Here is a 27,185-nt window from a genome sequence, read left to right as displayed (position 1 = left end):
AACATTTGCGGGCTCTGGAGTTTCTCAGCCGACTGCATGAAACGCATATTTTGCGACCTTCTATATACTAGAAGATAGAGAGTAGATAGAAGCATTAGCCTCCCGGATCGAAGGGGACTGGAAGTACAGTAGTATAGGGTATAACGTCTCTCCTGCATGACTCAGGTATTATCCCAAAGAGTGAGTCTGTGTAAGGCCAGATCCATCTGGGGCTGTATCGGCAGTGATCCTCAATCAATCTCGGGTGCCCGCCGCGCTCAGCACTAGCTTTTCTCTGCGGCCTGCTCTGTGACTGGTAAAAATTAGCTCCCTGTAGAGCGGTATGCCTCGAGAGTGGTATGTTCTGCTTAGATCTCAGTCCAGGCCGTTCGCTCCGCTTGGTCCCCATATCAAGAGACAGTTCTCCAGGTGTACCAGCCGTCACAATAGCTCTCTGCTGCGTCAGCTCAGCATAAACAGAGAAGGGTCGTAAGGGACTATGCCGCCTGTCTGTGTCTCCCTGCTCTGCCGTCCGGCAGCTAAGATCAGTGTTGTCCGCTAAGGGCTTCTCCGGTGGGTCTCTAAACTCACCTTTGTGACTTTGCGGTAGGGCTAATTCGGGCCAATCAGTTGTTCTCTTAGCCTCACATAGCCGCGGTGTAGTCTGTGGTTTACCCATAGCATCCCTCAGGTCCGCAACAAGGCCCTGATGGTGTAGATCCATGGAGCTTAGTAGATCTGTCAGTGCAGCCAGGATTTGCTTCTCCATTCTGCTGTTATAGGGGTAGCGAGAGTATAAGTGCAGTTTCACTGTCAGCCGATGTAATGCAGAGGCCACTGCAGGTATAGTGCTATAATCTCAGCTGCGGTCGCAACTAGTCAGTAGGCCTCAGAGGTATTTTTATATTACTTATGCCTTTTCGTAGTCCTAGAATACCAATCTGGGTCCTAGAGAGTCAGATGAATAAATAAGGAAGGTATTTGGGTTCTTTTGATACCACAAATCTATTTTTTAAGAGCTAACTTTTAGGAGCAATGAGATGGTGCGTCTTGTTCTTTAGGCAGTTGGCTCCACCCCCTTTTTTGGTCTTTTTATAGATATGGATCACGGCACACAAACAGAGAACGCTTTCTTGACGATATATATTTAACCAACTGGCAGAGAGGCTGGACATTGTATCCCGGGCTGTGCGGGCCCTGCAGGAGGCTATGACCAATGTGAATTCATTTTTATTGATTTATTAAAAAAAAAAATTAAAGTTATTAAAACATTTTATAATAAATATCTATTTAATCAAAATTGTGGTGTAGCTGTATTCATTTAAATATTATTTGAGGTGGCATGAAAACAAAATATATGTTGAATGATGTATCAATAGCATGCAATGTGTTAAATTATATATTTTTTTTTGTATATATTTTTTTAATATAATTATTTCACTTCATCTTTTAAATAAAATTTGCTGCAGAGCATATGCAGCTAAACTATATAGCTGCTGATTGATGATTGCACATAGATGCCTCATATGATTGGCTTGCACATTTCTACTAAAAAGGATATCTGAGGATTAAAGTGAAACTGAACCTCAATTTTATCTTTCATGCTTCAGATAGAGCGTGCAATTTTAAACAACTTTCTAATTTACTCCTATTATCCTATTTGTATCTTTATTTGAAAATCAAGAATGTAACGGCTAGATTTAGAGTTCTGCGGCCAAAGAGGTGCGTTAGCTACGCGTGTATTTTTTCCCCCGCACCTTTTAAATACCACTGGTATATAGAGTTCACAGAAGGGCGAGCTCAATCTGATTGGCTGATTGGATCAGCCAATCCGATTGAACTTGAATCTGATTGGCTGATTCAATCAGCCAATCAGATTTTTCCTACCTTAATTCCGATTGGCTGATAGAATCCTATCAGCCAATCGGAATTCGAGGGACGCCATCTTGGATGACGTCCCTTAAAGGAACCTTCATTCGTCGTTAGTCCGTCGGTGAAGAAGGATGGCTCCGCGTCGGCTGCTTGAAGATGGTCCCGCTCCCCGCCGGATGGAAGAAGATAGAAGATGCCGCTTGGATGAAGATGTCTGCCGGTCCGGATGTCCTCTTCTGCCCGGATAGGATGAAGACTTTGGACCCTCTGGAGGAGCTCTTCTTCCCGGATAGGATGAAGACTTCGGACCCTCTTCTGGACAGATTGGTGAGACCCGGCGTGGTGAAGACAAGGTAGGGAGATCTTCAGGGGCTTAGTGTTAGGTTTATTTAAGGGGGTTTTGGGTTAGATTAGGGGTAGATGGGTGGTGGGTTGTAATGTTGGGGGGGGTATTGTATGTTTTTTTTTTACAGGCAAAAGAGCAGAATTCTTTGGGGCATGCCCCGCAAAAGGCCCTTTTAAGGGCTGGTAAGGTAAAAGAGCTTTACAATTTTTATTTTAGAATAGGGTAGGGCATTTTTTTATTTTGGGGGGCTTTGTTATTTTTTTAGAGGCTTTAAAATTTTTGTAATCTTTTTTTATTTTTTGTAATTTAGTGTTTGTTTTTTTGTAATTTAGTGTTTGTTTTTTTTGTAATTTAGTTTAGTTGATATAATTGTAAATAATTGTAGATAGTTTATTTAATTTATTTTTTGATAGTGTAGTGTTAGGTTTAATTGTAACTTAGAATAGGATTTATGTTACAGGTAATTTTGTAATTATTTTAACTAGGTAACTATTAAATAGTTCTTAACTATTTAATAGCTATTGTACCTGGTTAAAATAAATACAAAGTTGCCTGTAAAATAAATATTAATCCTAAAATAGCTACAATATAATTATAATTTATATTGTAGCTATATTAGGATTTATTTTACAGGTAAGTATTTAGCTTTAAATAGGATTAATTTATTTAATAGGATTTATTTTATTTCGTTAGATTAAAATTATATTTAAGTTAGGGGGGTGTTAGGGTTAGGGTTAGACTTAGCTTTAGGGGTTAATACATTTATTAGAGTAGCGGCGAGGTCTGGTCGGCAGATTAGGGGTTAATGATTGTAGGTAGGTAGCGGCGACGATGGGGGGGGGCAGATTAGGGGTTAATAAATATTATGTAGGTGTCGGCGGTGTTAGGGGCAGCAGATTAGGGGTACATAGGGATAATGTAGGTGGCGGCGGTGTGCGGTTGGCAGATTAGGGGTTAAAAAAATTTAATAGAGTGGCAGCGATGTGGGGGGGCCTCGGTTTAGGGGTACATAGGTAGTTTATGGGTGTTAGTGTACTTTAGAGCACAGTAGTTAAGAGCTTTATGAACCGGCGTTAGCCCAGAAAGCTCTTAACTCCTGGCTTTTCTCTGCGGCTGGAGTCTTGTCGTTAGATTTCTAACGCTCACTTCAGCCAAGACTCTAAATACCAGCGTTAGAAAGATCCCATTGAAAAGATAGGATACGCAATTGGCGTAGGGGGATCTGCGGTATGGAAAAGTTGCGGCTGGAAAGTGAGCGTTAGACCCTTTCATGACTGACTCTAAATACCAGCGGGTGGTAAAAACCAGCGTTAGGACCCCCTAACGCTGGTTTGGACGGCTAACGCAGAACTCTAAATCTAGGCGTAAGTTTCTAAGCAGGCCCATTTTTGAAGAACAACCTGGGTTGAACTTGATGATTGAACAGCACCAATAAACAAGTGCTGTCCAGGGTGGTTAAACTGAATTTTTTAGGCTCCTTAGTTTAGATGCCTTCTTTTTCAATTAAAGATAACAATAGAACATATAAAAATTGATAATAGGAGTAATTTTGAAAGTTGAGTTCAATTGAATGTTCTATCTGAATCCTGAAAGTTAATAATTGTGCTTAGTGTCCCTTTAATAAAAGTTCAAGGGTTGTAATCTTGCTTGAGATGTTCTTCGTTCTTCTGTGATATTGGTGTCCCTTTAATTTAGGATTTTTTTAATTAAAAAAAAAATAATAATAATAAATATATATTCATATATATCTTTACATAGATATATACATAAATACATCTTTTATTTTTACATTTAAATAGATGTATGTAGATAGATACATACATATAAATACATATAAATACATCAAGGAATTATATATATATATATATATATATATATATATATATATATATACACATACATAATAAAATATGTATGCACAATCATTAAACAAATTCTAATAATTGACTGTCCACTTTGCACCAAATATGTAGCTCCTTGCTATATTGGCAATTAATTCCTGCTCCGAAAAAATATACATTTCCACTATATACAATAATGTGCTAGAGAAATGTGCTTTTTTTCGTGGACAGAAATGAAGGTAGAAATAAAGTTGGGAAAAACCCAAATAGACGCGAGATCGATGACTGTTAGTTAACAACAGTCCGATGCTCATCGCGCCGTACTTGACGCACATGTTTTTGACGTTTGTTTTAATTAAATCTGGAGATCGTATTGAGATCCGCGGCCGCAATGTTTGCCAATGTTTGGCAAACGTATTGACGCCCGAGAATGCAACATACTTGACGATTTGATAAATATCCCCCTTGGATTCTTAGCCATTGTTACAATTATTAAATGAGGGATGGGCGAATGTTTTGAAACTTAAACGAATTTCGATACATTTCTTTGTTCTAATTGAATTTCAAATGTTTTATAACTTTTTAAAATTGTTATCAAATTTTTTTGTTTTTGAATTCTCAATAACATTCCAAAATATTTGTTTAAATTATAGGATGTTTAACTATGTATTTTACCTCACATTTGATTTCAAATTAGTTTTATACAAAATGAATTTTTAATATTCGATTTTGTTTTCTTAATAGTATTTCTAATCTACAATTATATTTTATATATTTAATATTCAATTCAAAATAGTATTTCTAGTCTACAACTGTGTTTTATAAATGTAATATCCAAATTTGAAATAGAATTTCTAGTCTAAAAATGTGTTTTTATAAATGTATGATAACGTTCAGAGCCAAGGGGCCCCCCAGGGATGTGCGCTAGTATGATCGGATGAAAGGTCCCTGATAGCGGCAGCACTCTCAGCATAAGAGGTAGAGATAAAGAGTCCTGTAGATACAAAGACAGAGAGGCGCAAAAATAGTACAGTATCGTCTAAACAGACTGTAAATCAACACACTGAAGGACAGAAATCCAATAGAGATGTACTCACAAGTGAGGCGGCACTAACGAAGTGCCTAGCAGAGCAAGTCGGGTCTGTTAAAGAGTTGCCCGACCAACACTCCCCAAGGATAAGAAGACCAGGTGATCCACGGTCCGCACAATCCGCTCCAGTAAGGCCGCCAGTCAGCTCAGGGGTGTGATATAACAAACCAGCTCCAGATGAGTGATCGAGAGGGTGTAACAACCAGACAATCACGATTGCGTAGAGGAAACCCAGATGTACAGCCTGATGAAATGGTTTGATTTTAACTGAGAAACGCGTTGCTGTTCTTAAATTTGACTATTAAAAAGTCTATTTATATTCGCCGACTCCTCATATAATTTCTACTGCTATCACCGGTCCTAGACGGGCCATCTGGGTTTCCTCTATGCAATCGTGATTGTCTGGTTGTTACACCCTCTCGATCACTCATCTGGAGCTGGTTTGTTATATCACACCCCTGAGTTGACTGGCGGCCTTACTGGAGCGGATTGTGCGGACCGTGGATCACCTGGTCTTCTTATCCTTGGGGAGTGTCGGTCGGGCGACTCTTAACAGACCCGACTTGCTCTGCTAGGCACTTCGATAGTGCTGCCTCACTTGTGAGTACATCTCTATTGGATTTCTGTCCGTCAGTGTGTTGATTTACAGTCTGTTTAGACGATACTGTCCTATTTTTGCGCCTCTCTGTCTTTGTATCTACAAGACTTTTTATAAATGTAATATTCTAATTCAAAATAGTATTTCTAGTCTACAAATGTGTTTTATAAATTAAATATTCGAATGTTCTTATTAAATCAAATAAACACATTCGATTTTCGAATGTGTATATTCGATCTATTATGTAAATTCAAAATCGAAAGGGACATTAGAAATCGAAAGTGAAATTCGAAATCAAAAGTGACATTCAAAAGCTGCAAATAACAGAGTATAGAACCTTTAAAGAATATTCATTCTTATCAACATTTGTTCTAACATTCAAATTTGAATATAAACAAATTTGCCCATCTCTATAAATAAAGCAAGAAGTGAACACAATAAATATAGAGCAAGATCATAGCAAATAAACTTATCAGAACAGTTGATTCATCATGTACTTTAGAGAAAGTCTATTCCTTCCAGTTCTTCCTCTCAATGACAAATCAAAGATCTAAGTTCTGTATGTGTTATGGCCTTATTGATTGGATCAGAGGTCTATAAGGAGGCAAACATTAAGGGCCAGATTACGAGTGGAGCACCAACTGTTGCTTGCAAGCTAAATAGAGTATATCGCAGCTCTTTGCATAAATCGAAAGCAGCCGCATATTGCGGGTTGGAAGTAAACACATTTGCTTGAGTGCAATCAAATTTAATGTGTGCAGGGATATTGTTTGTGACTTCAAAGCTCTGGTTAACTTTTACGCTTGACTAAAATGTGGGGAAAAAACATCAAAAATCCTTTTAAAAGCAAGTTACAAACTTAATAACACTGTCTGATAAAAATTATTTTTAAAAAATATTGCATAAAAAAGTTATAAGGGCTGATATGAGGTCTCAGGTGTTAGAAAAAAAAAAGGCCTGAAAAGGGCTTTAACATAGAGATACTTATATATACATGTCTAAATATGTATATGTATGTATATATATATATACAGTGGATATAAAAAGTCTACACACCCCTGTTAAAATGTCAGGTTTCTGTGATGTAAAAAATGAGACAAAGATAACTAATTTCAGAACTTTTTCCACCTTTAATGTGACCTATAAACTGTACAACTCAATTGAAAAACAAACTGAAATCTTTTAGGTAAAGGAAAATAAAAATAAAAAACTAAAATAATATGGTTGCATAAGTGTGAACACCCTTAAACTAATACTTTATTGAAGCACCTTTTGATTTTATTACAGCACTCAGTCTTTTTGGGTATGAGTTTTTCAGCATGGCACATCTTGACTTGGCAAGATTTGCCCACTCTTCTTTGCAAAACACTCTAAATCTGTCAGAATCCGAGGGCATCTCCTGTGCACAGCCCTCTTCAGATCACCCCACAGATTTTCAATCGGATTCAGGTCTGGGCTCTGGCTGGGCCATCACAAAACTTTAATCTTCTTCTGGTGAAGCCATTCCTTTGTTGATTTGGATGTATGCTTTGGGTCGTTGTCATGCTGAAAGATGAAGTTCCTCTTCATGTTCAGCTTTCTAGCAGAAGCCTGAAGGTTTTGTGCCAATATTGTCTGGTATTTGGAACTTTTCATTATTCCCTCTACCTTGACTAAGGCCCCAGTTCCAGCTGAAGAAGAACAGCCCCAAAGCATGATGCTAACACCCCCATGCTTCACTGTGGGTATGGTGTTCTTTTGGTGATATGCAGTGTTGTTTTTGTGCCAAACATATCTTTTGGAATTATGGCCAAAAAGTTAAACTTTGGTTTCATCAGACCAGAAAACCTTTTGCAACATGCTTTTGGGAAACTTCAGATGTGTTTTTGCAAAATTTAGCCGGTTTTGGATGTTTTTTTTTTTATGAAAAGGCTTCCGTCTTGCCACTCTACCCCATACCCCAGACATATGAAGAATATGGGCGATTGTTGTCACATGTACCACACAGCCAGTACTTGCCAGATATTCCTGCAGCTCCTTTAATGTTGCTGTAGGCCTCTTGGCAGCCTCCCAGACCAGTTTTCTTCTCGTCTTTTCATCAATTTTGGAGGGAAATCCAGTTCTTGGTAATGTCACTGTTGCACCATATTTTCTTCACTTGATGATGACTGTCTTCACTATGTTCCATGGTATATCTAATGCCTTGGAAATTCTTTTGTACCCTTCTCCTGACTGATACCTTTTAACAATGAGATCCCTCTGATGCTTTAGAAGCTCTCTGTAGATTATGGCTTTTGCTGTAGGATGCGACTAACAAAATGTCAGGAAAGACCAACTAGAACAGCTGAACTTTATTTGGGGTTAATCAGAGGCACTTTAAATGATGACAGGTGTGTACTGACTCCTATTTAACATGATTTTGAATGTGATTGCTTAATTCTGAACACAGCTACATCCCCAGTTATAAAAGGGTGTTCACACTTATGCAACCATATTATTTTATTTTTTTATTTTTATTTCCCTTTACCTAAAAGATTTCAGTTTGTTTTTCAATTGAGTTGTACAGTTTATAGGTCACATTAAAGGTGGAAAAAGTTCTGAAATTATTTATCTTTATCTCATTTTTTTACATCACAGAAACCTGACATTTTAACAGGGGTGTGTAGACTTTTTATATCCACTGTATATATATGTATTTACATGTGTATATACACTGTGTTGCTACTTTATTAGGCACAGCTACCTAGTAGTGTGTTAATGCCTCCTTTAGCCTTCAAAACAGTCTGAATTCTTCTAGGCATGGATTCAACAAGATGCTGAAAATGTTGTGGAGGTATTGTGTACCATGCAGACATGAGTGTGTCGCACAACTCTTGGAGATTTGAGGTATAGGCCTACAGCCAATAGCCCTTTCCAGCTCATCCCAAAGATTTTCAATAGGATTTAGATTCGGGGACTGAGCGGGCCACTGCAGCAAAGTAAAGTCATTGTCATGTTCCAGGAACCATCACATAGTGATGCAGGCTTTGTGCGCGGGCGCATTATACGCTTTATCCAGCACGTCATGCACCTACTATAATGCCAAATTCAAAGTCCATTAGATCACTGCTCTTCCCCATTCTTGCTGCAGTTTGTACACTTAACTGAAAGTAGGGAGGTTGTTCTGCTGTATTTATACCAAAATTGTGGCCACGTGACCTGCAACATAGTGGAACAAACCATTTGTGTGCACAGCAGGGCCGTACCTAATAAAGTGGCCGCATAGTGTATGTATTTACAGACATATATACACAGATAAATACACAACTATACATATATTGATATATATGTGTGTGTGTTTGCAGTCAAGTAGCTGAAAAATCTAAAAGCATATTTATACAATATTCATATTTAATAAAGTGTTTAATGTAAATAATTCACATTCCAATGTTCTTCACATAAGGGAATATGTTCTAAGTATTTATAAATAGTTATTCCTATATATATATATGATTATGGGCTAGATTATGAGCAAAAAGGGGTTTATCGCAGATGTTTGCGCGCATTGGGTTTTTCGCTTGTATTACAAGTTAAAAGTAAATGCAATCACCTGAGCTTAATTAAAGATAACGCATGTCGGGTTATCGTGACTTCCGAGCTCTTGTTAACTTTTTGTGAAACAAAAAAGTCTCACCAAACAAATTTATGATTCAGATAGAGCAGCAGTTTTAAGACACTTTCCAGTTTACTTCCATTATCAAATTTTGCATAGTCTTTTTATATTCACACTTTCTGGGGAACAAGATGCTACTGAGCATGTTCACAAGCTCACAGGGTATATGTATAATAGTCTCTGATTGGCTGATGTCTGTCACATGATGTAGGGGGACAGAAAATGGGAGAAAAAAAAATTGTCAGAAAAAAATCTACTGCTTATTTGAAATTCAGAATAGGTGTATCGCTTTTTCTTTTTGTAATGCACTTGTTAATTATGCAATTCTACTGCATTGAGTGGTTCTTTAAGAATACATAGAACATATTTTTCTAAGGGTGGGTGCGAAATTCGAACTTCAGCTTTTTTGCACGTCGGGTTAGCGCTTGTGCATAAATGTTTAACTTTCAATTTGTAATACTTGCGCTGCCTAACACATGCAGAAAACCTCCGTCTATCGAAGTTAACGCAAGAGCGGGAGAGCAAAGTACCACTCCATACGTAATCTAGCCCTTTAGCAGAAGAAGACTTCCTCCTTACAGACACACCAAATGCCAGACTTTGATGGGGTAAGAGGTTTGTGACACTTCTTTTAGAAAAATTGAGAAGGTCACCTATCATTAAACAATCTGGATATCTATAAAAGACAACATGGTGCTTACAGACAGGACTGTTCATCCTTATCTGAACACCCACATAGAAACTAATCTGTTGTTAAGGTTCTTATCTCTCAATTATTTTTTAGTAGGGAGGTAAATAGATATATTTGTATAAAAATGTGTCCGCAGCAGCATCTTCTATGATTATCGTTAACAAATGGCAGGTGTTAATTAATTTAATTTGCTTCTATATTGAGTTTTAGATTTTGTAAAGGCTGAAATAAAATTCATAGCACATCATCAAGCTTAGGATACCTAAAAGAATCACCCCCTTGAAAATAATCACATGTTGTTGCTTTGCAGCCTGAAATAAAGACTGACACGGTTTTTGTTTATCCAGTTGTAATTACTCAGTGCAACTTATAACATCCAAGTGAAAGATATAACACAAACATGTCAGGCAAAAATAAAGACAATTTAAAAACAGAATCACTGAGTTGCAAAAAGAATTTACCCCCTTGTGTCAGTATTTTGTTAAACCACCTTTTGCTTTTATTGCAGCCTTTAGTCTGTTGGGATTTGTCTCTACTAACTTTAGAAAAAATCTGGAAAACAGCAAGTAGGCGCCTTATAGGATAATAAGGTCTAAACAGGAATAACACTTAGAGAAGACAAGTGCAAACTCACGTAGACGGGGGCACACACAGTGCTATAAGTCGCAAGCCAAGACCTCTAAAGTCGCCCGGCATACTATCTCCCGGTAACCAGCTTCCGATCACGTGATGATATGTCAACCAATCCATATCTTTGCTACAATAGCGGCAGGGATGGTTTCCTCAAAGTATCCGCCAATCGACTGGTCCAAACCAGGGGGGTGTTTAGAACACGAGGATTACCTTGTATAAAAACAGATAGTAGAGAGGGGCTTTAGTAAAATCTGTTTATTAAATCAAATAGTTAAAACAGCAATGTTTTTCTCGGCCACAGTGCCGTTTGATCAGGCTGTAAATAAAATGTAAACCCCTCGCTCTATTTAACCCTCCCCTTGACCAATCACTGATCGATCTAAGTTACACACCCTAAACAGATGTTACGCCTATACTACAACATATGGGAATATAAATGTAACCATTAGCAATAGATGTGACATATATTCTACTGAATTACATTAACATACAGCTAGATTATGAGTTTTCAGCACTATAGGGAAATTAACGACCGCCACAAAAGCGGCGTTATTTCACCTCCCTATAGCGCTGCCTAAATACATACTTACCTGTAAAATAAAACCTAAGCTAGCTACAATATAACTAATAGTTATATTGTAGCTATCGTAGGTTTTATTTTTATTTCATAGCTAAGTTCGTATTTATTTTAACTAAGTAGACTAGTTAGCAAATAGTTATTAACTATTTACTAACTACCTAGTTAAAATAAATACAAAGTTACCTGGAAAATAAAACCTAACCTGCCTTACACTAAAAACTAACATTACAATAAATTAAAATAAATTAAATTATTAAAATATAATTTTCTAAATAACAAAAAAATAAACACTAAATTACAAAAAATAAAAAAACGAAATTATCAAAAATAAAAACGAATTACTTCTTATCTAATAGCCCTATCAAAATAATTAAAAAAAAACCTAGCCTACACTAAACTGACAATGGCCCTTAAAAGGGCCTTTTGTGGGGCATTGCCCCAAAGAAATCAGCTCTTTTACCTGTAAAAAAAATACAAACACCCAGTAAAACCCACCACCCACAGTAAAACCCACCACCCACGCAACCACCCCCCCAATAAAAACCTAAATAAACCTAAGCTAACCATTGCCCTGAAAAGAGCATTTGGATGGACATTGCCCTTAAAAGGGCATTTAGCTCTTTTACATTGCCCAAACCCTAAGATAAAAAAAAAACACCCAAATAAAAAACCCTTAAAAAAACCTAACACTAACCCCCGACGATCCACTTACAGTTATCGAAGTCCGGACATCCATCCTCATCCAGCCAGCGAAGTTATCATCCAGGCGGCCTCTTCCATCTTCATCCAGTCAGCGAAGTCCTAATTCAGATGGCATCTTCTATCTTCATCCATCCGGGTCCATCTTCAAGACATCTGGAGTGGAGCATCCTCTTCTTACGATCGTCGCTGGAAAATGAAGTTTCCCTTTAAGTGATGTCATCCAAGATGGCATCCCTTACATTCCTATTTTCCTATTGGAACAGCCAATAGAATGAGAGCTCAATCCTATAGGCTGATTGAATCAGCCAATAGGATGAAAGCTCAATCCTATTGGGTGATTCCAACAGCCAATAAAATTTTTCCCTTTAATTCCTATTGGCTGATAGAAATCTTTGAGCCAATAGGAATGTATGGGACGCCATCTTGGATGACGTCACTTAAAGGGAAACTCATTTTCCAGCGATGATCATAAAAAGAGGATGCTCCGTGCCGGATGTCTTGAAGATGGACCCGCTCCGCGTCGAATGGATGAAGATCCCGTCTGGATGAAGACTTCTTGCCGCTTGGATGAGGACTTCGCCGGCTTGATGAAGATGGAAGATAACTGTAAGTGGATCGTCGGGGGTTAGTGTTAGGATTTTTTAAGGGTTTTTTGGGTGGGGGGTTTTTTAGCTCAGGATTTGGGCAATGTAAAAGAGCGAAATGCCCTTTTAAGGGCAATGCCCATCCAAATGCCCTTTTCAGGGCAATGGTTAGCTTAGGTTTATTTAGATAGGTTTGTATTTGTGGGGGTTGAATGGGTGGGTGGTGGGTTTTACTGTTGAGGGGTGTTAGTATTTTTTTATTTTTTTTACAGGTAAAAGAGCTGATTTCTTTGGGGCAATGCCCCACAAAAGGCCCTTTTAAGGGCCATTGGCAGTTTAGTGTAGTGGTATTTTTTTTTATTTTGGGGTGGCTTTTTATTTTGATAGGGCTATTAGATTTAGAGTAATTCGTTTTTATTTTTGATAATTTCGTTTTTTATTTTTTGTAATTTAGTGTTTGTTTGTTTTTTGTAAGTTAGAAAATTGTATTTTAATAATTTATTTTATTTTATTTTATTTTATTGTAATGCTAGTTTTTAGTGTAAGGCAGAATAGGTTTTATTTTACAGGTAACTTTGTATTTATTTAAACTAGGTAGTTATTAAATAGTTAAACAAAAAGGTGTGCGGTACACCTATACCTACAAGACTTGTAATAGCAGCGTTAGGGAAAAAGCAGCGTTATGAAGCATAGCAATGCTTTTTCACTCATAACGCCAAACTCGTAATCTAGCTGATTGATATCTAACGTCTGAGGCGCAATTTGCAATGTGTAAAGCTAATCTTGAATAAACCATTCAGATGATGGCAATGTAACATGTAATAATGCATAAAGTCTTAATAGCAATAGTAACCCATGTGATTTAAATAATCAACATAGATTGTCATCTTATTTTATGTTTGAGTAAATGCAATAAAAGTGTATGTGTTGATTTAGTGAAAAATCACTGTGGTGATATAATATCAATAAAAAAGTGTGTGTTAGAAGACTATTACTGACAAATCACTACATGTGTTCAAAGGAAATAATTATCAACAACACAGAATACAAAAAACTGTATTTTTAAAAATTGTATGTATAACATACTATACATTTTGGAAAGTTATGAATTTCTAATGATTACTATACTAATCAATCTAATATACATGACAAATACTCTAATAATAAAGGTTCTGGGACTGATTGGACTTTGGTCAGCCATCACAAAAACAAAAATAAGAATAAAAATGAAAATAACAACAAAGGTTGGAGCTAAACCAATCACTACAATGAACCTAGATGGAGGAATAATAGACCATCACAGATTAATTATGAACATAGGCCTAGGAGTCATGAAAACACTAGATTCCACTATCAAGGAGCTCCTGCTCCTAGACAACATCACAATAACTACATATCATCACATAGAAATAATAATTTGCAGAATAATTCACATGAGTCTTATGGAGGTACCCAACACTTCAGAGCACCCCCTAATAATACCACACAAAACACATATGGAGGCTCAAATAATAGTGTATCTTCTCCTTTTGAAGATAATAATAATAACTGACATTTAACCCCAATCCTATGATGAGAATAGATCCTCTAAACCCAATGTGAATTATGCCCCCACTGGTGCTTATTCTTCACAGCAGCATTTTTAAGAGCAATGTCCAAGACAACAGTCTTGGACCCAAAAGAAAATTGCCAGTTAATTAGAACCTGTAGTCTCCCTAACTCCATCCTACAAAGGATAAAGGCCCCACGGAAATGAGGGAGGAGAGGATGTAGTATAGACTACAGGGACTAAGTAAAGGCATTTTCAACCTTTCGTCTCACATATTGGGGGGTAGTTATCAACGTGTCAACTTTCCTGCCTTCGCCGGTTCAATACGCCCGCCTAAGCTCGCCTACCTTCGCCGCCGCTGACCTGAAAAAATACGCCTAAGTTATCAATAAATCTGTCAAAAAGCCGCGCACCAAGTACGGGGCGATGAGCAGCGGACTGTGATAGTTATCACTCATCCGATCTCGCTGCTCTTTGGCTTTTTGACAGCTTTATTGCTAGCCTGTCACTAAACACCCACACTAAACTACACTGTTCTACCCCCTATACTGGCACCCCAGCCAGTTCCGATCAGCCAATAGAATGCGATCTCAATCTGATTGGCTGATTCAATCAGCCAATCAGATTTTTCCTAACTTAATTCCGATTGGCTGATAGAATCATATCAGCAAATTGGAATTGAAGGGACGCCATCTTGGATGACGTCCCTTAAAGGAGCCTTCATTCGTCGTTAGTCCGTCGGGGAAGAAGGATGTTCCGCGTCGGCGGGATGAAGATGGATCCTGAAGCAAGAAGATTGAAGACCCCGCTTGGAAGATGACATCGCCCGGATGGAAGATGATCTTCAGCGCCGCTTGGAAGATGACATCGCCCGGATGGAAGACTTCTTCAGCACCGCTTGGAGGATCACTTCATCGGATCGAAGACTTCTTCAGCGCCCCTTGGAGGATCACTGTTGGCGCTCCGGATCTCCTCTTCAGTTCCATCGGTGGCTCGGCTGAGTGAAGACGACTCAAGGTAGGATGATCTTCAGGGGATTAGTGTTAGGTTATTTTAAGGGGGGTTTGTGTTAGATTAGGGGTATGTGGGTGGTGGGTTTTAATGTTGGGGGGGGTTGTATTTTTCTTTTACAGGCAAAAGGAGCAGTTTTCTTTGGGGCATGCCCCACAAAAGGGCCTTTTAAGGGCTGGTAAGGTAAAAGAGCTTTGAACTTTTTTAATGTAGAATAGGGTAGGGATTTTTTTTATTTTGGGGGGCTTTGTTATTTTATTAGGGGGCTTAGATTAGGTGTAATTAGCTTAAAATTGTTGTAATATTTTTTAAATGTTTGTAACTTATGTTTTTTATTTTTTGTAACTTAGCTTTTTTTATTTTTTGTACTTTAGTTAGTTTATGTAATTGTATATAATTGTAGTTATTTGTAGTTAATTTATTTAATTAATTTAATGATAGTGTAGTGTTAGGTTTAATTGTAACTTAGGTTAGGATTTATTTTACAGGTAATTTTGTATTTCTTTTAGCTAGGTAGTTATTAAATAGTTAATAACTATTTAATAACTATTCTAACTAGCTAAAATAAATACAAAGTTACCTGTAAAATAAATATAAATCCTAAAATAGCTACAATGTAATTATTAATTACATTGTAGCTATCTTAGGGTTTATTTTACAGGTAAGTATTTAGTTTTAAATAGGAATAATTTATTAAAGTATAGTGTAGTGTTAGGTGTAATTGTAACTTAGGTTAGTTTTTATTTTACAGGTAAATTTCTCTTTATTTTAGCTAGGTAGCTATTAAATAGTTAATAACTATTTAATAGCTATTGTACCTAGTTAAAATAAATTGAAATTTGCCTGTAAAATAAAAATAAATCCTAAGATAGCTACAATATAATTATTATTTATATTGTAGCTATATTAGGGTTTATTTTAAAGGTAAGTATTTAGTTTTAAATAGGATTAATTTAGTTAATAATAGAAATATTATTTAGATTTGTTTAATTAATATTTAAGTTAGGGGGGTGTTAGGGTTAGTGTTAGACTTAGGTTTAGGGGTTAATAATTTTATTACAGTGGCGGCGGTGTAGGGGGGGCAGGATAGGGGTTAATAAATGCATTATAGGTGGCGACAGTGTAGGGGTGGCAGATTAGGGGTTAATAACTTTATTATAGAGGGCGGCGGTATAGGGGGGGCAGGATAGGGGTTACTAGGTATAATGTAGGTTGCGGCGGTGTCCGGTAGTGGCGGTTTAGGGGTTAATATGTATAGAGTAGCTTGCGGTGGGCTCCGGGAGCGGCGGTTTAGGGGTTAATATGTATAGAGTAGCTTGCGGTGGGCTCCGGGAGCGGAGGTTTAGGGGTTAATATGTATAAAGCTTGCGGTGGGCTCCGGAAGCGGCGGTTTAGGGGGTAATATATTTATTTAGTAGCGGCAGTGTAGGGGGGGCAGATTAGGGGTGTTTAGACTCGGGGTACGTGTTAGGGTGTTAGGTGCAGACATTTCCCATAGGAATCAATGGGATGTCTGGCAGCAGCGAACTTGTACTTTCGCTATAGTCAGACTCCCATTGATTCCTATGGGATCCGCCACCTCCAGGGCGGCGGTTTGAAAACCAGGCACGCTGGGCCGGAAAAGTGCCAAGCGTACCTGCTAGTCATTTGATAACTAGCAAAAGTAGTCAGATTGTGCCGCACTTGTGTGCGGAACATCTGGAGTGACGTAAGAATCGATCTGTGTCGGACTGAGTCCGGCGGATGAAAGCTTACGTCACAAAATTCAACTTTTGCCGGTCTCTAGCCTTTGATAACTAAGGCGAATCAGCCTCGCCACAAATACGCTGCGGAATTCCAGCGTATTTGAGGTTGACGGCTTGATAACTACCCCCCATTATCTGATGATGAGATTAGGGTCTTGTGAAAAGGATTGTCCTTTAGCCCCACTAACAAACATAACAATTTTAATCTTTCTGTTGATTTTAATAGATTTGTACAAAAACTGTCCATGCAAAGATATTTTGCAGAGAAAAAAACTAAAAGATGATTCTAGACTCCCTATTTTGACAGAATGGAAATTAGGTTATGTCAGTATATGGCCGGGTTATAATATAATATATTTAATAATTATTATTTAAAACAAACCCCCCATTAAAATGCATATACAAAACAATTAAAATTAATGTAAATTCCTAAATTCTTATATTAGTTAAAATTTATAGACACATTGAAATATATTTATAGGAACCAGATTGTGAATCAAACTATACAAGCTTAAACTGTTACAATATTCTTTACAAAGCAAACCAAATATACCTTTAGAATTAACCTTATTCACAATTGAATTGCATTACATCACAACAATGAAATATCACAGTATGGGTCACTAACTTCCAGACCAGTACAACTAAACTACTTAGCCTAAAATGTATCCTATATAACTCTAATTTAAAACATCAGGAATTATATATATTATTTGTGCAAACATGCCAATTTATCTGAGCTGAAATAAATTCTTAATTATCTACAATTAAAACAAATTCTAAAATATATATATATATATATATATATATATATATATATATATATATATATATATATATTTGCAAAGATAAATTACTTAGCATTTATGATTAGTTTTAAACCACACAGGACTATGGATCTAACTTAAAATACAAATTGTGCTCTTTTTAAATTACTAACTGCAATGTAACTGTAGCAATAATAAATGTATTTGCCTTGAAATATCAAATTATATACTTAACAATTTCTTATACTTTACCAGTTCACCAGTTTGAGAATTCGGTTAATATCCAAATATGTCTATCGTCATATGTTTAGAGGAATTATGCACATTTGTAAGATAATTAATCTTGATAGTCTCTTATCCACAAAGAGTATCCCAATGTATTTGTCTTACAGAAAATTGTGTTCGCACACTAATCCTTCTATAAGCAAAGGTGGCAGCAAGCAGGATTGCAAAAGTAGTTACCAACCAAAAATATGTCCACCAAGATCCTTCTCTCTCTGTACAGAGAGTTTTTGTCTGAGACAAGACTCCTCCTCATTTCTTAATCATTCGATAGATTTGGAGACGCTCTTTTCTCTGATTGGTTACTGGGAAATTTCATTTTCAACAGCCAAATGCCTTTTGGCTGTAATACTGGATTTAGGCCATCGGGGGCAGCAGACAGAGACAAACAGTTTCATTCAAATATTGCTGCAGTTCAATTATCCAATCTATAAAATGTCTATCAAATACACTATTTTCTTTATATTAATAAGCCTGTCTGGTCATATTTTTAATATATATGGATCATATTTTGTCATTTTTCCTGATTATTTTAATATGGAACATCAGTATTATTTTTAACATCATATTATTATCTTAAAATCCATTTAAAGTTGCATTTGATTATTTTCTTATATTCATATAAAAACACAGCATATTTCACATTCTGTACACCTCTTTCTGAGTGCATGGATTGATGCCCATGACCAACATTCATAGGTCATCCTGCTGTCTGCAAAACAAAGAAATAAATGTTAAAAATGTCAAACATTTATATATCTATTTGCAGTATTTATCAAGCAAATATTGATCTAATATGTTACTATTAGTCACTGCTTCTTAGGTTTTCAGCTTCCAATATTACCCTTCTTAGGCATAGACAATCTCCAAGATTCATGGGTCTGAATATACATGTTCATCTGAGTATCTTAAACTTATGAAAATTAGGCATAATTCCTTTATCTGAGATTAAGTTTCCCATGTGCTGTAGGTAACTTGAGTTCAGATGCCTTATGTGTATTTAGATCTCAGCAGGGGCAATTTATCACCTATATGCTAAGGCTATTTCCTTAGCCTTAATGTTTGCTTATCTGATTTATTCAGACTTTTACGCTCCCTCTGTATTGAGCAGTGAGGAGGTTTGTAAATCTATTATCCATTTTGGACAGCAAACTCCATATATGGACCTACACATCTGAGGGTTTCAAAATGCTAATATTTACTTTGAAGTAGCCCACTGTTTTTTATTTATACAACAGTCTAAGCCTTTGTTCTTTTTGAAATAACTATGCAAACAATTTAATTGATGAATGAGAGAGGGGGGGCTGGTTTACACAGCCAAGAATCATTTGACAGAGTAAATACAACTGCTGTAACCAGTTTCATGTATAATGAATCATGTGGTCTTAACAACCATATATATATATATATTAAATAATATATATATATACATATATATATATATATATATATATATATATATATATATTATTTAATAATCTTCACAGATACCCTGACAGTTAAATAACAACCAGATTCCAATTTATGAAACAGATTCACTTATGGACCATCTATGTGATGGTTACATTCATACCCATTTCAAAAACAAATCGAATTTTCCCCCGAAACTCAGTAACAATGCACATATAGAGATTTTTAAACAATTAATGACTGAAGATTTTGATTTAATCCCAAAAAATACAAGAGTGAAAAGTAATCTATCTACCAATGAAAAAAGGGCACTTGAATCTCTGAAAAATGATAATTCTTTAGTCATTAGACAGGCATACAAAGGTGGGGGGATTGTCCTGCAGGATCTGGCTGACTATCTTATGGAAGCTAAGAGAATCCTGCAGGACGAATCCTATTACACCCGCCTTACATATGATCCCACTATTCAATATATGGCTGTCCTTAGGGGCCTTGTAGACTTTGCATATGGGGAAGGCATGGTGTCGAAAAAATAAATGGATTATCTAGTACCTAAAGAACCAAATCATGCCTTCTATTATCACCTCCCCAAGGTTCATAAATACCCCATATTGCCTCCCGGCCGCCTTATAATAGCCGGAATAGGGAGTCTGACCGACAAGTGTCCACATATGTGGACTATTTCCTTCAAAAGTATGTTTTGGGGCTCGAATCTTATATTCGAGATTCATCAGATCTTATTAGTTAACTAGAAACATTAGAGATAACTCCTGATCTGCTGTGGATTACCTGTGACGTACAGGCCCTCTATTCTAATACCCCCCATAATCTAGGGATTTTAGCAGTAGAGAGTTATTTTAGGGAGGATTCTTAATTACCAGAAGCACAAAAATAATTTGTCTTGCAATTAATATCTTTCATCCTGAGACACAATTATTTTCAGGATGAATTTTACCTCCATATTAAGGGTACTGCCATGGGTACCAGGTTCGCCCCAAGTTATGCCAATCTCTATATGGGGTCTTTCAAACAAGAGTATATATATGACTGTGGGGCAGGCCTGGTATTCTATGACAGATACATTGATGATCTCATCCTGGTCTGAAGGTGTGATATTGAATCAGCTAATATTTTTGTCAACTATTTAAATAGTAATAACAAAGGCTTGAAATTCACTAGCTGTATACATAGAGAGTCTATAGTTTTTCTTGATCTTAATAGTGGTAAGGTGATCAGTACCACCCACTTTAAAATGGTAGATTGTAATAGGTATCTAGACTTTACAAGTAATCATTATTTCCCATGGAAGAGGAATGTCCCATATGGACAATTCAAACGAGATTCAATACACAAAGGTAAACAATGGCACTTTGATAGGCAATCCCCACTAGTATTAATTACTGATATAGCTATTAGCAAATAGGTAGTCTGCTGCTATATTATGTTAAATTATCACAGAGTATAAGAAGTGAGAAGTATCCCACTTCAGTCAATGAATTCTAGAGGGAATCTGGCTCCATTATTAATTGATAATTTTGTGGTAATTTGATACTCCTATACTCTAGGCACGATATTACTACACATTACCAGATTTATCGTATATATTTGGATGCAGCCTCACAGTGACATTTTTAACCCTTTGTGTGTATTTTTCATATTTTTATTTTAAATTAATTCAATAAAAGTTATATTTTATTACTACCGGAAACCTCCTTGCCTTCAAGTCTGGGCATACAGTGCTTAGACTACATTCTTTCTGTGGATTCCTCTTTATCCACAATTTCTAGGACAATTCAAACAAGTACGCAGGAATTGTAGTACACTCTGTGATTACGAAGCACAAAGTATGATTTTAAAAGTAAGATTTAAAGAAAAAAGATATCCTTCAAATATTATTGAACACGGCTACAAAAAAGCTAAATTAGATAACAGAGAAGAGTATTTTCTAATGAAAAAGGACTCTAGACAGGATGAGAACATAACCTCGAAAGATCCCATTTTAGGAGAAGTTATCAACAGTAAACCTAGAGTAGTGTTCAAAAAAGCACCGAACCTTAAAACAATATTGACACCTAGTAAGGTAGTGAAACATAAGAAAAACATTTCTAACCCTATGGATAATAAGAAAAATAGTGGGCCCCATAAGGGATCCTTCAGATGTGAGAATAGGAGAGGTAAAATGTGTACTCACATTGAGCACTACAAGAACACCTTCCAGTATTTTGTGACTAAAAAGGTGTATCCAATAACGAGCGGCATATCATGTGCATCTAGCTATGTGGTGTACCTATTATCCTGCATTTGTGGGATCCAGTATGTTGGTCACACCTGCAGACGCCTTAGTATCAGATGGTCTGAGCACTATCTCAATATTAAGAACAGCTATAAATTGCATAGTGTTCCCAGACATTGTCATGTGAAACATAATGGTTCAAAAACGAAAACAATATACAGAGGTGCAAGATGGAAAAAAACACACAATATTCTGTACAAATGAACTAAGAACTGATACTCTCCTTTAGATCTGTGGGCTCTCACCATGAAATTTCCTTAAACAAAATATTTATTTATAATCATGTTACTAGATCTGTGGGCTCTCACCATGAAATTTCCTTAAACAAAATATTTATTTATAATCATGTTTCTAGATCTGTGGGCTCTCACCATGAAATTTCCTTAAACAAAATATTTATTTATAATCATGTTACTAGATCTTTGGGCTCTCACCATGAAATTTCCTTAAACAAAATATTTGCAGTAAGGATTCCCTTTTTGAAATATAAATGTAGTGTGTCACAAATGTTTCAGATCCATTCTGAAGAGCAAATACTGGTCACTTTTTTCCTGCTTTTGTTTCAGAATTATTTATCTTGTTTTAATGGCTGAGATGTATGTCTGAAGTCATTCAGGACACTCCCTCTATTAGTACACAGAATTTTGACTCTTCTCGATTGATGCTTTCAACCTTGGATTACAGCTGTCCTCTGATTGGACAAGAGAAGCATATGACCACAGATCGGACCTGAAAAGGAACTGTTACAAAACGGACTACTTGATTGAGGACTTTATACCACTGTCTGTTCATTGGTCTAAATATTCAAGAAATGTTTTGATTGGTTAAATAACGTATCAATACTAAACTAAGCCTCTATTTTTAAACTTTGATGGTTTTTTAATGATTTTCTCTAAAATATATTTTTCTTCCTTTTTATTCTCAGGAATGGTTTACTATTGATGCATATATATAGTATTAAACATTTTATGAAGTTTTTGTGAGTCCAATTTCCTATGCTCAACAGGAAATTGGAACTAATTGTTCACCTGTATATAAACCAGCCCTGTAGCCACAGCAAACACACTCAATACTTGGTTTTACTTACCTGTTTTACTTGTTTTAATGTATGCTCTTGATAAAGACGTGTAATACGTTGAAACGCGTTGAGCAAATAAAACCTTTTATCCTTTGTTGAAAGATTGTCAAGATCTTGTTCTGCTGTGCTGAGCTAGAATCTCCTTATTTATGGAGTAAGTTACTACATTTTTTTCAATTACACACTGGATACTTTTGTCATTTGGGTCTCTATTCATTTATGGTCCACTTTTGGATAAACCTGAAAATTCAGTATTTGACTCCAGGAACCTGTGGACTCTTGCCATCTGACGCTACGTTCCTTTTCAGCTGTAAAGATTCATCTTATGGAGTGAGTATACTGCACCCATATTAATTGGCTTCAATATATGCATCAAGCCTTTTTTCTCTTCACTTACTAGAGAAAATCACTCAATAGACCAGCGCCATCTTCTACTACTATCTACCGAAACATAATGGTTACTTGGAGTGTTTCACTATCATACCTATCGAGTATGTACCTAAATCCCATCTATATAATCGATTCTTTAAACTCAGACAGAGGGAGATCTACTGATTCCACAAATTGAGAACCATCCATCAGGGTGGTCTCAATATGAAGGTGGATTTGGCAGCCTTCCACGGACTTTGCCAGTTGATTCACATATATTTACACATTTGTACTATTTATTATTTTAAGTGATCCTAATGATAGCTTGATCATCTCAATACACTCACTTATCACATATCAGAATTTAGTTTAGTTTTTATAGTTATTTATTTTTGCTGTAAGGATTGAACAGTATGCTATGGTTAACATTTACCTGACAGCATTAGATTCCCGTCTAGAAATTGTTTTCACATTTTCTATATATGATTATTTATATCTCACTTACTTTCCAAAATTTATAGTATGTTATACATAGTGGTGTAATTTTTAACAATACAGTTTTTTTGTATTTTGTGTTGTTTATAATTATTTCCTTTGAACACATCTAGTGATTTGTCACTAATATTCCCATAACACACACTTTTTTATCGATATTATATCACCACAGTGATTTTTCACTAAATCAACACATACACTTGTATTGCATTTGCAAAACAGAATGAGAAGCACTCTGCCAGGAACGAACAGCAGCATCAATAGCTTGTTCTATGGCCCGGTTACCACCTGGTAGTAGCTTCTTTCTGCCCAATTGTGCTTTTCACAGAGGAAAACTTTCCTATAGTACATCAGTCTGATCCCGCCGACAAGGTCAGTCTAGCCCTGAAATACCAGGCAATTCTCCTCTGAACAAGGAAAAGGCAACCCCAGACGATCGTTTCGGCCTTCTGTGGGCCTTGTCAGTGAGGTACAGCCATATTCCTCTAAGCACATTGGGCAAGGAGTCAACGTCTGGTTTCCCCCATCACCCATAGGGAGACTATCCCCAGGGTCATATTTACATATGCAAAACAGAAAGAGAAGCAGTCTGCCAGGAACGAACAGCATCATCAATAGCTTGTTCTATGGCCCAGTTACCACCTGAAAGTAGCTTCTTTCTGCCCAATTGTGCTTTTCACAGAGGAAAACTTTCCTGTAGTATATCAGTCTGATCCCGCCGACAAGGTCAGTCCTGCCCCGAAATACCAGGCAATTCTCCTCTGAACAAGGAAAAGGCAACCCCAGACGATCGTTTCGGCCTTCTGTGGGCCTCGTCAGTGAGGTGCAGCCATATTCCTCTAAGCACATTGGGCAAGGAGTCCATGTCTGGTTTCCCCCATCACCCATAGGGAGACTATCCCCAGGGTCATATTTACATATGCAAAACAGAAAGAGAAGCAGTCTGCCAGGAACGAACAGCAGCATCAATAGCTTGTTCTATGGCCCGGTTACCACCTGGAAGTAGCTTCTTTCTGCCCAATTGTGCTTTTCACAGAGGAAAACTTTCCTGTAGTATATCAGTCTGATCCCACCTACAAGGTCAGTCCAGCCCCGAAATACCAGGCAATTCTCCTCTGAACAAGGAAAAGGCAACCCCAGACAATCATTTCGTAATTCTTTTATTAGAAAAATAATCATATATGCATATATACAAAATAAAATCATAATAACAAATGCAAACAAAATATCTCTTGTTACAAAACTGAAATATTGACCCAAATTTTTGTCATCAGAAAAAAATCAAAATGCAAACATTAAACTTAAATAATCACACAAAATAAAATTAAACATACTTCAAATACAGACAAAAACAAACTGGAGGGGAAAAAAAAACAAAAAAAAAAAAACTAAATAATCCAATCCTTCCACTTCTTTGTCTTCCAGATGCCTTCAGAATCTAATTCCCCATATCGCCTCCTATCAAAAGAAAAATACAAAAACAACTTCCCACGGATCATACCCACACAATTACCTAAAGTAATTACCTCTTTCTTAAAAATCAAAATATTACGCATATCCCACAACACCTCCTTCACACAACATGCCAACAACCATATCAATCTTGCTTTCTCCTTTTCCACACCACTTCCACACAAACCATACATCATCATATTAAAAGTAAAAAACTGCACTCCAGTCAAACCCTTAATCATCTTTTTCAAACTTCTCCAAACATCTCTAGCATACTCACAATTCCAAAACAAATGAATAACACTCTCGCTTTGAAAACAACCATCTCTAGGACACACTTCTGAAGCCACTAACTGACGCATTCTCTGAAAATCCCTTGTTGGCAAACACTTATGCACACTCATCCAACTAATATCTTTCTGCCTATTCATCAAATACTTATTAAACACATTTTTCCATACCAACACACATTCATTTTCATTCAAACCCCCAATCAACTCAAGACCTTCCTTCTTCTCCAACATTTTCAACACCATTCTGTTTGCACACCACATCTCCCTATTAACATTCTCCAAACCATATTTTTTAATCCAACATTCCACCCTTACATAAAACAACGGAACAGCAAAACATACCGGTTTCTTTCTATCAATCTCAAATAAACCATATCGTCTTAAAACATTTCCACAAGTATACTTTACCATACAACCAGCCATGCTATCCTTACCACTCAGAACCACACACCTACTAACATATTTCACAGCCAAAAATCTCTCCACATTTGGAAAACCCTTACCACCAACATTCTTACTCTTAACAACAACATCTCTTTTCAAACGCTCCATACCAGAACTCCAGAAAAAGAAAACAACACTCTCAAAATTCTCCGAAAAATCCTCTCAGGTGGCGGAAAAACTAACGCCAAATATAACATAATAGGGATCAAAACCGATTTAATAACTAACATTTTTCCTTCCAAAGATAAAGTCCTTAAAGACCAAAACTGAAGTTTTCTACTCACTTTATCAAAAACATTCTCCCAACTTTCCAAGCCTTTCAAATCCACATCAAATTTCACACCCAACACCTCAATTGCGCCTTCGGTCACAGGGCATCCACAGGAATCTATCTCCCTATCATTACCAAAAACTTTAACTTTACACTTATTCCAATTAACTCTGAAACCACTTGCCATACAAAAACATTCAACTAAAGTTTTCACCCTCCTCAAACCAGCCTGAGTCTCACATACCACACTCACATCATCCATATACCCAATCACTTTTAAACACCTTCCATTACTACCAGGAACACTCACACCTCTAACTAATTTATCCTTCCTCAAACTAGTTAATAATGGCTCAATGACACATACAAATAACACAGGAGACAAAGGACATCCTTGACGCACTCCAGATTTAACACAAAATTCCTCAGTCAAAAAACCATTAGCTTGGACTTGACTCACAATATCACTATACAAACATTTAAACCATCCAATAATCTTACCAGAAAAACCTAAACGTTCTAAAACATGAAACATAAAATCATGCACTACCCTATCATACGCTTTTTCAAAATCCACAATAGCAACAGCAACAGACCTCATCCTCTCCCTCACATACCATAGTACATCACGTAGTAACAACAAACTTTCAGAAATCTGACGCCCAGGAACAGCACACACTTGCTCTTCACCCACAACCTTACCAATCACTCCACGCATTCTATTTGCCAACACCTTTGCAATAACCTTATAGTCAACATTCAACAACGTAATCGGCCTCCAATTCCTCAAATCTCTCTTATCACCCTTTTTAAATAACAAAACAATCAAACCTTTCCTCATTGAAACAGGCAAAGCATTCATTCTAAAAACAAACTTACAAACATCCAACATATCCACCCCAATCAAATTCCAAAAACAAGTATAAAATTCAACAGGCAAACCATCACAACCAGGTACCTTCCCATTCTTAAAACTCCTAACAACCTCTGCAATCTCATCCAAACTTAGATCCCTTTCTAACAAATCATTATCATATTTTTCCAACTTAACCTCAATGTTTTCCAACAACTCATTTACCAATAAAACATCTGTTGTTTTTTCTTTATACAGCTCACTGTAAAACTCATGAACTTCACGCAAAACACCATCCGTACCATTAACTTCACACTCAACCTTAT

The sequence above is a fragment of the Bombina bombina genome, chromosome 4 (genome assembly GCF_027579735.1).
Source record: "Bombina bombina isolate aBomBom1 chromosome 4, aBomBom1.pri, whole genome shotgun sequence".
NCBI classification, from domain to species: Eukaryota; Metazoa; Chordata; class Amphibia; order Anura; family Bombinatoridae; genus Bombina; species Bombina bombina.
The sequence above is the reverse complement of the archived record's forward strand: the minus strand, read 5'-3'. Positions refer to the sequence as shown.